At 36.0% G+C, this 12,114-nt stretch overlaps 1 protein-coding gene and 1 long non-coding RNA gene across 2 annotated transcripts in view; one reads left to right on the top strand and one right to left on the bottom strand.

Moving 5' to 3' along the window:
- Nucleotides 1-12,114, bottom strand: part of LOC135427432 (uncharacterized) — a 28,874-nt gene that overhangs the window by 2,844 nt on the left and 13,916 nt on the right. The window lies entirely within an intron of this gene.
- LOC135427433 (uncharacterized) overlaps nt 3,906-12,114 on the top strand; it is a 49,633-nt gene continuing 41,424 nt past the window's right edge. The window contains exons 1-2 of the long non-coding RNA XR_010436043.1: nt 3,906-4,290; nt 9,215-9,568. This is a non-coding gene — a long non-coding RNA (uncharacterized LOC135427433). The remainder of the gene's footprint in view (nt 4,291-9,214; nt 9,569-12,114) is intronic.

Genomic DNA, 12,114 nt, shown 5'->3' with positions numbered 1-12,114 from the left:
TCGCAGCTGATAAGAGCTAGCTAGAGTGTGTTAAGGTGCTTTATGGATATGTATTTTCTTTTCGAATGCTTGTATAGGGTATCTCTAAGTCGTTCAGTTAGGGGTTTTTAATCATTGATCACAGCTGATAAGAGCTAGCTAGAGTGTGTTTATGTACTTTAGAGCTATGAAGTTTGTGTTCGACTGCTTGTCCAGGGTATCTCTTAGTCGTTCAGTTATAATTAATGATTTATAAGAGCTTAAAAGAGTTAGCCAAGTGTGTTTAGCTGTCTTAGAGATATATATTTTATGTTCGACTATTTGTACAGGGTATATCTTAGTCGAACACTCTCGAAAAGAGCACTCTGTTGTTTACTATGCATTGCATATTGACACCCGCTGGTGGCTTTTTCGGGTTTGGTGTTTTTTTTGTTTTGCCTGGCAAAACGGAACATAATGAGTTTGTTAAGTGTAATTGGCCATTGGCTGGGTATGTCTCGGGTTCGGGCTTGGGTTGCGAAGTTTGGTTCACTTGTGTGGCGGCTGTGGGGGCTGCCCGGCCGCTTGATGATTTTCGATAGCGCTGCCAGAAAATGGGTCAAACACATTTCGGCTTTTGGCAGCGATATGTCGTGTATTAAGTATAAATTACTTTATTATTTATTTGACCAGCTCGTTGGCGTTTCACTGGTGTCCAGCTTAAAGCTGGCACTGCACGTTTTTTGCATTTATTCTCATACCCTGTATCCACTCAAAGCGGGTGATTTCTCCAGCCCCATCAAATATTTACATGCTATTGTAACTAATCTGAACTGTGTATTGTTTATTTATGCGGGTCGTCTTTTAAGTGTTGCTTTCAGATCCGAAAGTTTGATGAAAAGAGAATATTATATAGAGCCAGTCGGGGTAAATGCGAATCGCGCTTGTCTCCAAGCTTGACTATGGACTGTTTCTCTAATTTGCCAAATTGCCAGCATGTCCGCTGGCCAAAGACAAGGCAGCCACAATAAGAAAACACAGTCAGGTAGGCTCATTATCAATCGAATCGGTGAATAAGAGCAACAGCAACACCCCGTTTCGAGGGAAAGGTGAACAGCAACTGGCTAGGACTTGATTGGCCTATGGCCCATTTTCAAAAATACCAAACCAATCGCAAAACCATATAATAACTAGCCAGGCGGGAGAGCTTTGGGCTTTTTATAGTAAAATTATTTGCTGTCCGCCTGCACTTAACTCATAGGTTATGTAATCCCTATACTTCAAGTTCCATTTTCATTCTAAGATAGGTGAATAAAAGTAAGCTGTCGCATTGAATGATTGAAGAAAAAGATGCTATTTCGATTATCCTGGCCGACTAGCAAAAGGACTTACTCCTGCAAGAAGTAGAAATGGTTTACTCGAGAAGACCAGGAATATTATTTAAAAATAGCATATAGACTTACTCTGATATAATTAAATTTTTTCACAGTACCATCTGAATTTTATTATCATATTATTTGAACCAGCAGCCAGTTTATTTTTTATTATAAAATGTTATAAGCACATAATCTTTTGATTACAATAAGCATTTCAGGGTATTCAGTTCGGAGTTCTAAGCCATTTAGCACGCAGTTAGTCTTAGTCTCTAGTCCCATTTTGTAAACGATTATGTATGTATATATATACAAATGTAGGAAAAGAGACGTTTATAAAGCCCATATTATCCCAATAATGATCCAATACACGCTTATATATGTATGTACAGATATGTATATACTACTAATTATGTGTTAATTCGAAAATACATTAAAGTTGCGGAACAGTTATCCAATACTCACACTGAATTGGCAACTGTTACAAGACAAAAACGAAAGCAATACAAAAGTGAATAATTATAAATTATTTTCGGTACAATTTTCTTCTATTGTGCAAAAATGAAAATAAAAAAAAAAAACAAAATAAAGACTTGCAATTGCTTTTGCCGTTGAAAGTGGCAGCAAAATCAAATCTGAACTCGAATCCGAATCTGAATCCAAACACGAGTCCGAATGCTGATGAAAGCGATTCAAAAGGCAGACGAACACAAATCGCGCAACACTTTCATCGAGTGAGTGTCTGCTCATCAATCATTCATTCATTCATTCATTAAGTCATGCAACAATCAGACAACAACAAAAAAATATTAAAACAAAAAAATAACGAAAGCTAAGTGCAAAAACTTCAGAAAGTCACGAAACTGCAAACAAAGTTGTAAAGTAAATAAAAAAAGAAAGAACTGCGTTTATCGAAATTATGTTGATAGAACAGTCAATACCCTATTAACGGGCTTAGGGCATGCTTATGGCAAGCAAAACATAATTATACGTCTTATTAATTGCTCAATATATAATACTTCATTTAAATTCTGCATATAAAATGCATTTATTTTTGTATTATATTTATTCTGGCATAAGCCGACTTAATAATGCCCATTGTTTTATCCACACTCAAAAGCTACAGAGTATAATAATACACATACACATTACAAATATTTACACTTTATTAGTTTCGACTTAAGATGTGTAGGGTATTGCAATGCGTTTGCCAATTCCCAGCTAAATCACATGGAGAGGGGGGAGAGGGGGGGTGAGAGTGCGTCAGAGAGTGAGACACCTGTTTTCGCTCTTCTTCTAGCGCAAATAAAGCAGTATACGCAGATCTATACATAGATAAGAATGTGTGTGGCGGCTCTTGCGCTGAAGCTGTTCTAGTTCTCTACTTCTGACTACCCCGCTGACCGCTCTGTCTCGCCATCATGTCTATCACAATTCAGTCAAATTTTGGACATCGAGAAGTGATATAAGGTCTAAATTTCTAAAGTGCAGTGAATTGTTTGTTAAATTCCGAAGAATGGTTCAACGAGTGGAGTGTAACAAAAAGAAACTTCAGAAAGTCAGCAAACTGCAAACAAAGTTGAAACTAAAAAATTAAAATTATTTTGGTTGAACTGTGAATACCCTTCAATGGGTTTAGTGTATGGATTGGATTTATATATCTGAATGAATATCTAAGTAAGATTCAAGCAGGAAGTAAACAATTAAAAGCTTTAATAACTGTTCAATCTAAAATACTTTTTTTTCATCTAAATGCATATGCGAATTTGTTTCAGTAGTTAATGTAATCTACTTTGCAATGCTAAGAATTAGACACAATTTAAATATATGTATATGCAATGATACACAATATGTATGTACACCTTATTAATTTCAATGTGTTTGCCAAACCCCTAACTAAGTGGTAAAGTGAAGAGGAATAATTGAGAGACACACATTTTTTTTTGTCACTTTTTGTCGCTTTTCTTCACACTTAACTAAAGCTGTATATGCAGATCTATAAATAGATAACAATGCACCTGCGCTGAGGTTTGCTACTTGTCCATTCACATTAAAACTAACTGTTCTTATTCTCTACCTCTGACTTGCTCACCTACCCTTCTGTCACGCCATCGGCTCATTTACAATTCAGTCCAATTTTAGGCATGGAAAAGCAAAAGTTCCTCTTCATTTATTAAGTGCAGTGAATTAATTCCTCATAATTTATCAAGTGCAGTGTGTTAATTAATAATAATAACGGAAAATCTAATTGATGAAAATCGAAATGGTTCAATTAGTGTAAATGATTAAAAGCTTATCAATCGTTCAATATATAATAAATATATTCATTTATTTAAATGCATATGAGAATTTGATTTAATATTCAATGTTTTCTACAATGCAAAGAACACAACTTGAATAATAATAAGTACATAATGTATGTGCACCTTGTTATTTTCCATTCGAGATGTGAAGGGAGTGTTAATGCATAAATGATATAAAAAGTGAGATTACTTTTGTTTTTACTTTTTTCGCTCTTCTTCTGGCAAAAGTAAAGTAAAGCAGATCTTTATATACATACATAGATAACTTGGTACCTTTCCTTTCACATAATAACTAGCTGTTCTTGACATCTACTTCTGACTTTCTCACCTACAACTCTGTCACACCATCGGCTCAGTCAGAATTCAGGCCAATTTTGGACATCGTGAAGTGAAAAAATGTCTACATTTCTAAAGTGCAGTGAATTAATTAATTAAAAAAAAAATATATCTAATTGATGAAATGTCGAAATTGTTCAACTATTGTGGTGTAACAAACATAAAAAATCAAATTCAGTCTAACAATAAAAAAAAACTTCAGAGAGTTACCAAACGGCAAACAAAGTTGAAAATAAAAAACATAATCATGTTGATCGATCAATGAATGCCCTATCTACGGGCTTAAAGTATGGATAGGATTTATATATCTAAAAGAAGTTGTAAGTAAGATTAAAGCAAGAAATAAATAATTGAAAACTTAATTAATTGTTCAATATTTAATATTTTTTTTTGTTCCTCTAAATGCACATGAGAATTTGTTTCAGTGTTTAATGAATTAATTTTAATGCAGGGATTAAAAACAACAATTTAAATATATGTAATAATACACGTACATACATATGTTAATGCACACCTTATTATTTGCCAAAACCTTAACTAAAATATAGAGAGTGTGAATGAGAGTGAAACACCCTTTTTTTGTTACTTTTCTTTCGCTCTTTTCCTAACATAACTAAAGCTGCATACGCAGATACATATGTATATGTATACATATGTAGATAATACTGTGCGCGGCTGCACCTGCGCTGAACCTGAAAATTAACTGTTCTTGCTCTCTACTTCTGACTGTCACCTCATCTGTTCAGTCTTAATTCAGTGAAATCTTAGACATCAAAAGTTCTCTTCATTTTTTAAGTGCAGTGTATTGTTTATTAATGTCTGAACAATATCTAATTGATGAAAATCGGAATAGTTCAGCAAGCGTAGGGTAGCAAAAAACGGCTTCAATAAACTTTAAAAAGTCACCAAACTGCGAACAATGTAGAAAAAAGAAAATGAAAATTGTGTTGATTGAACAGTAAATACCCTATCAATTAGAGCATGGATTTATATACCTGAAAGAACTTGCAAGTAAGATTGGGGCAAGAAATAAATTATAAATGCTTTATAAAATTTTCATTTTAAATTCTTTTCATATATCGGATTGCATGTAAGATTTTGTTTAGACACGATTTGAATATGAGCAAAAATACATATAATATATGTAATTACACCTTATTAATTTAATTTCGTTTGCCAAAACCTTAATATATAATAATAATAATAGAAAGGGTGTCTTTCTCGTTTTTTTTCGCTCTTCTTTCTTCGTACTTTTTCATTCGCATAAAAACTAACTGTTCTTGTTATCTACCTCTGACTTCTCCGCTGACCGCTCTGTCACGTCATCTGCTCAGTCACAATTCAATCAAATTTTGGACATCGCACAGCGAAACAATCTTTATTTCATATGTGCATTGAAATAATTAATATTATCTAAACAACATCTAATTGATGAAATGTCGAAATGGTTCAACTATTGATGTGTATACATATAATAATATGAAATGTAGTATAATACAAATAACAACATCGAATTTGGGAATTAAATTAATAAGCGCGACGTAAGTGCTAAATATGTTGTTGTCGTGATTATTGCAATTATTGCTATTGTTGTTGTGGCTTAAATTATGAAAGTGTTAAACAATAAGCAGAAAGAAGAAAAGAAAAGTAAAGCCAAAGCAAAGCAAAGCGCAGATATTTCATAATGATTAGCGCGCACTGAGCCAGACATAAAGTGAAAAGAAGAAGGCAGGGAGAAAGAGACTATAGACTAAAGTGAGGCAAACCAAATAATTATAGTCATCAAGATGTGCGAGTGTGTGTGTGCAGGGAGTGTGTATGCATGTATATGCACACAGTTGAGCTATAAACGGTACGGGTGATGTACGGGTGTGTGTGAGCTTTCAGTACTCGTAACATGATGACCCTGATGACGATGTCGAGACTTGGGGTACAGGGGCGTATGCGTTGAATTGAGCGCGTCGTGCCCACAACAAATGGGAAGAGTACCTGTGTGTGTGTGTGTGTCTGTGTACGTTTGTGTGTGTGCTCATGCACCATGACACGTTCATATGTTTAGTCATTTAGATGCGAGAGCGAGAAAAAAAAGGGTAAACAAAAAAAAAATTGCACATAGCGATTGCTGTCGGTGATTTTACATTGTATTTTAAACATGACACTTCTTCAATTTGAATTCACAATTCGCTGATTATCGCTGGCTTTGTGGCAACCACTTGTGGCGCGCTAACGCAACGGGCAACAGTGGCTGCGTGGGCGTGGAGCCGTGTAATTAACACATTGTTCGGCCTGCGTGTTGCAATATGCCGTCGCATTAGTAAGGCGACCGCGTCTAAGTGGGCGTTAAATGGGCGTTCATTATTATGTTTATTGTGTTTTGGTGACGTCACATAAATGTCTGACACTTAGCTCAGTTTATGCATTGCACATTCCTCATTGCTGCATGCGATTTGATTAAGAGAAGGCAAATGAAGTTCGGGCTTATCGCATGACAGTTACAAGGGTTAAGTGTACGGGTATTATGGAGATTTTTTTTAAGACTTTTTCTGCTTTGAACTGTAGTTTTTTTTTTAAAAACTGATCTGGCTTTTGATTAAATATTTTACAACTAAATTATATCGTTTTGCCAATTGCATGAAAGTCCGGATATTTGCAGGAAAGCCCCATAAAGAAGACAACCACAATATACAAAAAACTCATAAAAAACATGCTAAAAAATAAAATTTAATTTATTTTGAATATAAAAGATTTAAAAAAGTTTGAGTTTTTCAGTTTTATGCCCTTTTTGATTTAGTGTGATTTTTTCCAAGATTTCTAAAAAGTTTTTTTTGTCTTATCTTTTGTTTTTATTTTGAAACATAAATAAATGAAACCAGTAAATTTTTATTAAATGTAGTACATTCAAATCTTAATGAATTTCGCAGAAGAATAATTTATCATTAGAAAATTTTGATTGTTTTATATTTTAAATAGAAAGGAAACCAAAAATGTGTGTTTCGCCTCAAGCTGATTAAAAATGAGAATTTACTGGAGTTAAATAATTATGACTAAAATTTCTTTTTGCAATTTTTCATAACGTTGCAATCAGTTGTAAAATAGCATGAATATAATTTATAAGCTCGTGGTTTATGTGGCAGCAAGAGAAATAGCTGCAATGACAAGTCGACTAGTTAAGTTAGAGAAAGAGAAAAAAAAACACAAAAAATGTATGAAATTGGCGCGGCCCACACATTGAGTTTTGATAAACAGACACGATAATTCATGGCACGACTTGATTATGATGCATGCCAGTTGTGCCGCATGCCCGCCCGCCACAGGCGACGCCCAAAGCAACTGCAACTCATCAGCGGCCGGTTGCAATTTTCCGGCACTTAGCTGGCACTTACAGCGACTCGTGCGTGTTCAACTATATATGTGTGTGTAAATGCGTGTGTGTGTGTGTGTGGTTTATAAATTTCAAAATTCCGAGTTAAAAACAAAATATCAGGATTGCCAGCGTCAGCGTCACTTTCACTAGCCCAAGTCCAGCTAAGCAACAAGTGATTAAAATTGCAGTTAAGTGAATCGAGAGTTGCATCGCTTGCACTTGCAGTTTGACCTTTGTCTGTGGCAAGTTAATAGCGTATTTGACTGGTCAATGGTAGTTTCGGAAATGCGGATTGCAGGCACAGTTCAGACAGTTGACCTTTATGGGGACTGCATTGCGATTGCCTTTGAGACACGGGAACAATCATACTTCAGTCAAGGGACAAGATAATAATTCTATCTAAAGCTTAAATTAACAATTCGTCATGTGTTCGTAATTCCGTTTGGCATTTAAACATTTAATTGAAAGACCTCATAGAGCCGTTGACTATTAAAAAGGTGGTGCAGTTATAAAAAGACAAAGTCGAGCTGGATGTAAAAAGTTATTTCAAAATGTCACTAGTGGCATTTGAGCCAGAGACAATTATCGATAGCGTTATCGATGAACGATAGCGTGTGTTATCGAAATGTTATTATCGATTATGCTCTGCCAACTCTTGAAATTGAGCAAAATGAATGCGCAGCATAATTACTCAGCTTTACAGGGTATCTGATAGTCTGAACTTGTGCTGTTGACCTGATTCTATGTGCATGTGAATTGCGGGCGTGTGTTTTGGGCTCGGATTACACTTGAACAGTTGGAAGCAATTGCAACCTGTTTGGCTCTGGGGCTAATGGGCAATTCAATGCAACGACTCTTGCAGTTATTTATGAGCTTGTTATTATTATTATTGTGTGTCTGTGTGTGTGTGTGTGTAGATATAAACATTTGCAATTAGCGGCTTTTTATGTTACACTTTAATGACAGTTTTGTTTTTTTTTTTTTTTTTTCAGCATTTTGTGTGTTGTCATGTTTTCCGCATTGAGGCGCCCAACCTTGAAGCTGCAACTAACAACCAACTAACAACCAATTCAACAACTCAACCACTGAACAACCAACCAACCAACCAACTAACCAACAACAACACGACATTTATTTAACTTCATTTGCAATTCGTTTGTATGATGAAAAAATTTAAAAGAAAAATCACAAGAATCTTGCCCCGTTGCATGAAGCTGCTGCTGACAATGACGATGAATCAGCTGGTCAGCCGGACAGGCCGACAGTTGAACGGACAGTTAGCCGGCCGGCGATGCATGCGGTCAATGTCAGAGTGTGCATTGAGTGTGTGTGTGTGAGTGTGTGTGCACGAATCTTATTTCAAGATAAACCGCTTGCCAAGCACATGTTGCACATTACTCGTAATTGTCAATAATAATTGCTGAAAAGATGCCTTCAGATCCAACAGCGAACGGGCACAGTGTACAACATAGCACAATAATGAACATAATTGTATTTGACTAAATACCCATGAAACGTATTTATATATACATACATTACAATTTTATCATATATTCGAAACTAATAAGTACTTCGGGTGTTTAATCTGCTCGTATGAACAACTGCTAACAAGTATTCACCCCATATGTTGCACTTGTACCCATTTTCCGTTGCCGTGAATATTACGAAACGGGTGAAACACGTCGCAAATAAAATATAACGTGGATGTTTAAAATTGCAAAAGAAGTCGATTGGATGGCAAAGAAAAAAGCTGCATTTACTTGTTTTTCACGTTTAGGTCTCTGGGTCAGTCAATCGATCAGCACAAGCATGTGCATATTTATAAAACTTCAAATCGAAAAAGTTCGTGCAAATAATGAAATAATTTTTCTACTCCACAGTAAAACAGCGCTTCACAGTTGTTTGTGCGCCGCAACGTGGCGTATGAGTGATGCTATAAATTACCTCAGATTCGTTCTATGCGATTTTGCCAATGAGCTGCCTATTGATGACTGTGCAGCAGCAGCAGCAGCAGCAGCAGCAACAACAACAACAACAACAACAAAAACAGCTGCAACAACAACTGCAACAGCAGCATGCACGTAGGGGTCATTATGTTAGATTTGAATTTCTATGCCATGGTCTGGGACGCCAGCAGCTGGGCCCGAGAGCTAAATACAATGACACGAAAAAAACTTAATGATAAAACACACACACAAAGCCACAGACAACAAACAAATAAACAAAGCAGCCAGGTAAGTAGTTAGCTTGAATTTTAGTTATTCATTATTTTTTGTTGTTATTGTTGTTAGTCACATAATTAAAATTACATTTTTCTGAAAAATTGTTTTGCTTGAGGCTGCAGCATTACAGCAGATCCCACACAGATTCCCCCCACACGCTTAGCCAATGACTGAGTTCAACATATTCTATATGGGTGAGGGGCAGAGGTGCGTTGCGCCGCTGTCGGTACTCTTGAGAGGGCGCGTTCCATTTGTTAGTTGACGGCGACACCTTGGCCAAGGCTTGCGCTGCGGGCTTCAGAGCCAATTCTTCCGCATTGGCAAGCCATCTAAAGTCTAATTCAATTATAGAAAACTGTCTAGGCTTGAAAAAAATATGCAATTAGTTTTTTAGGGGTGTGGTTAAAAAAAAAAAGTTGTCGAGAATGGGTTAGGCTGGCATTGAAATGCTTATACAGAAGATCTTATTTAAGTGCAAAAAATGGTTTGTGATTTCTATGAGCAAAAAATGCAGGTAATAAATAATATGATATCCAAATAAAAACATAACGAAATTCAGCGTTGGGTTTTCGAGAATTAATGCCACAATCTATGCTGCTCACATACATACATATGTGTATATCATATATATGTGTAAATGCAACCAACCCACTGGCGAATGCATGCTAAAGTTTGGGCCCAACCCAAAACCAAACAGCGCCAACATTTAAAACATTTTAGACTTGAACTTTAAAGTTCAAAGCGACAAAATGGCATTTAACTTGACCAACAGTCGCCGCTGAAAGATGATGCTGTGAAAATGTCAAGCCGCTAAACAAAAGACTTAAGACACGAACTTTAAACAAGGACAGGCCAAAGAATAAATTCGTACACATAGCTCACAAAATATTTATACACATATACATATACATGTACATATGTGTGTGTGTGTGTGTGTGTGTGTGGCAATCATTTGGAATCTATGCAACACGTTGCAGTTGCGCTGAGGTAGCGGGAGGCAACAATCATTGCCTAATTTGTCGCCAGCAGGTGACGGGCGATGTCTCATATAGTAAATGATATAGCATGTATATGCGCGCGCACACACACATACACACACACACAAATAGCTAGATTCATAGAACAGATAGATCGATCGTTGGGTAGATGTATATATTGCATAGTTGGTTAGATTGATTGATGGATGGTTAACTCTCAGCTCTCAATTAAATAATTTTGCCTCAATGACAGCAATAATTTAGAACGTTTTCTTTTTATGGCAGCAAATACGAAGTTGATTCTGTTTTCGTTTGTGCTGACCTTTGCCAGAGCCAAGCGCAGTTTTTGCTCCATCTTTCGGCTCTATTTCCATTATTTGAATGCTTGAAGAAGCGGCTGCCTTTTTTTTTTATTATTGTCTTATTTTTGGAATTTTGCAGCGTCTCGAATGTTGTGTTGTCTTGTGATAAATGAGTTTGCTCCGATTTCAATAACATGCGATCGCTTTAATGCCTTAACATTGGAGTTAATTTCTAAAACACTTTGCCACACATGCGCTCGCAATTAGCCATCTTAGCCATGAGTCTCTTGGTCTCGGTTTCAAATTTAATTTCAATTTTAGTTTCTGTTTCGGTTTCTGTTTAGGTTATCTGTCTCGGTTTCAGTTTCGGTTTCATTTTCGTTCCGTGCCTGGCATTCCAATGCCGGGTAGGCAACATTATTAGACGCTTATGCATAAACAATTTGATTTTATGTACAGCTCGCACATGCCCCCGACTAAGCAGCCCAGACTGCGCCCATAAATCTTGACGCCTTGCCTGACTCAATTAAATACGAATGTACACACACACATAGACACATGCATACATTTACAAAGAGCATATGGCGGCACACTGTGCCTGCCTCGAGTGAAACATGAGACTACAATTCAAAACTCAACAGTTGCATCGCCCATTGATTTATCGATTTATCGAAGTGGGAGCTGCTCGCCTAATGAATTCCTCTTAGCTAATATGTATCCGTAAACTGTCGTATCATGCGCCTCTTTGCACCTTTTATGGCATCCACACGTTTCTCATTTGCATGCAAGTCTCTTTGGTTCTTTATTCTGTTGTTGGTACTTTTATTAACATTCATTTAAATTGAATGGGGATTGCCAGCGTCTGAATATGTGCGACTTTTTATAAAAACCTCGCATTGCATTAATTGTGTTCCATTTTTATACTCTGATCATCAGATAAGTATTCATAAATATATGATATGAGCTCTCTGCAGGGAATCTATGCTACAAATAGTTGTAGTACAGTAGTGTCTCTTTATTAAAGAACATATATTGAAAAGATACTGGAAAAAGATTGTAACTTATATTTTTTTTTATTGAATTGAATTTAAGTTAAAATGAGAAATTAAGGATATCTCCATCACGCCGAAGATTTATATCTCTTTTAGACAGTTCCTTTTTGCAGATATATGGGTATAGTGAAGCTCGAAAACGAGTTTGTTAAATATAATTTTAAAAACAGAATAGTTTGCCACATGATATTTGGATTAACGTAAAAGTTGTTCATACAGGAGTCTAC

This window comes from Drosophila montana, unplaced genomic scaffold (genome assembly GCF_035044405.1).
Source record: "Drosophila montana isolate Dmon_TW-CO22-7 unplaced genomic scaffold, ASM3504440v1 contig_2178_1, whole genome shotgun sequence".
Classification (NCBI taxonomy): Eukaryota; Metazoa; Arthropoda; class Insecta; order Diptera; family Drosophilidae; genus Drosophila; species Drosophila montana.
The sequence above is the reverse complement of the archived record's forward strand: the minus strand, read 5'-3'. Positions and strand labels throughout refer to the sequence as shown.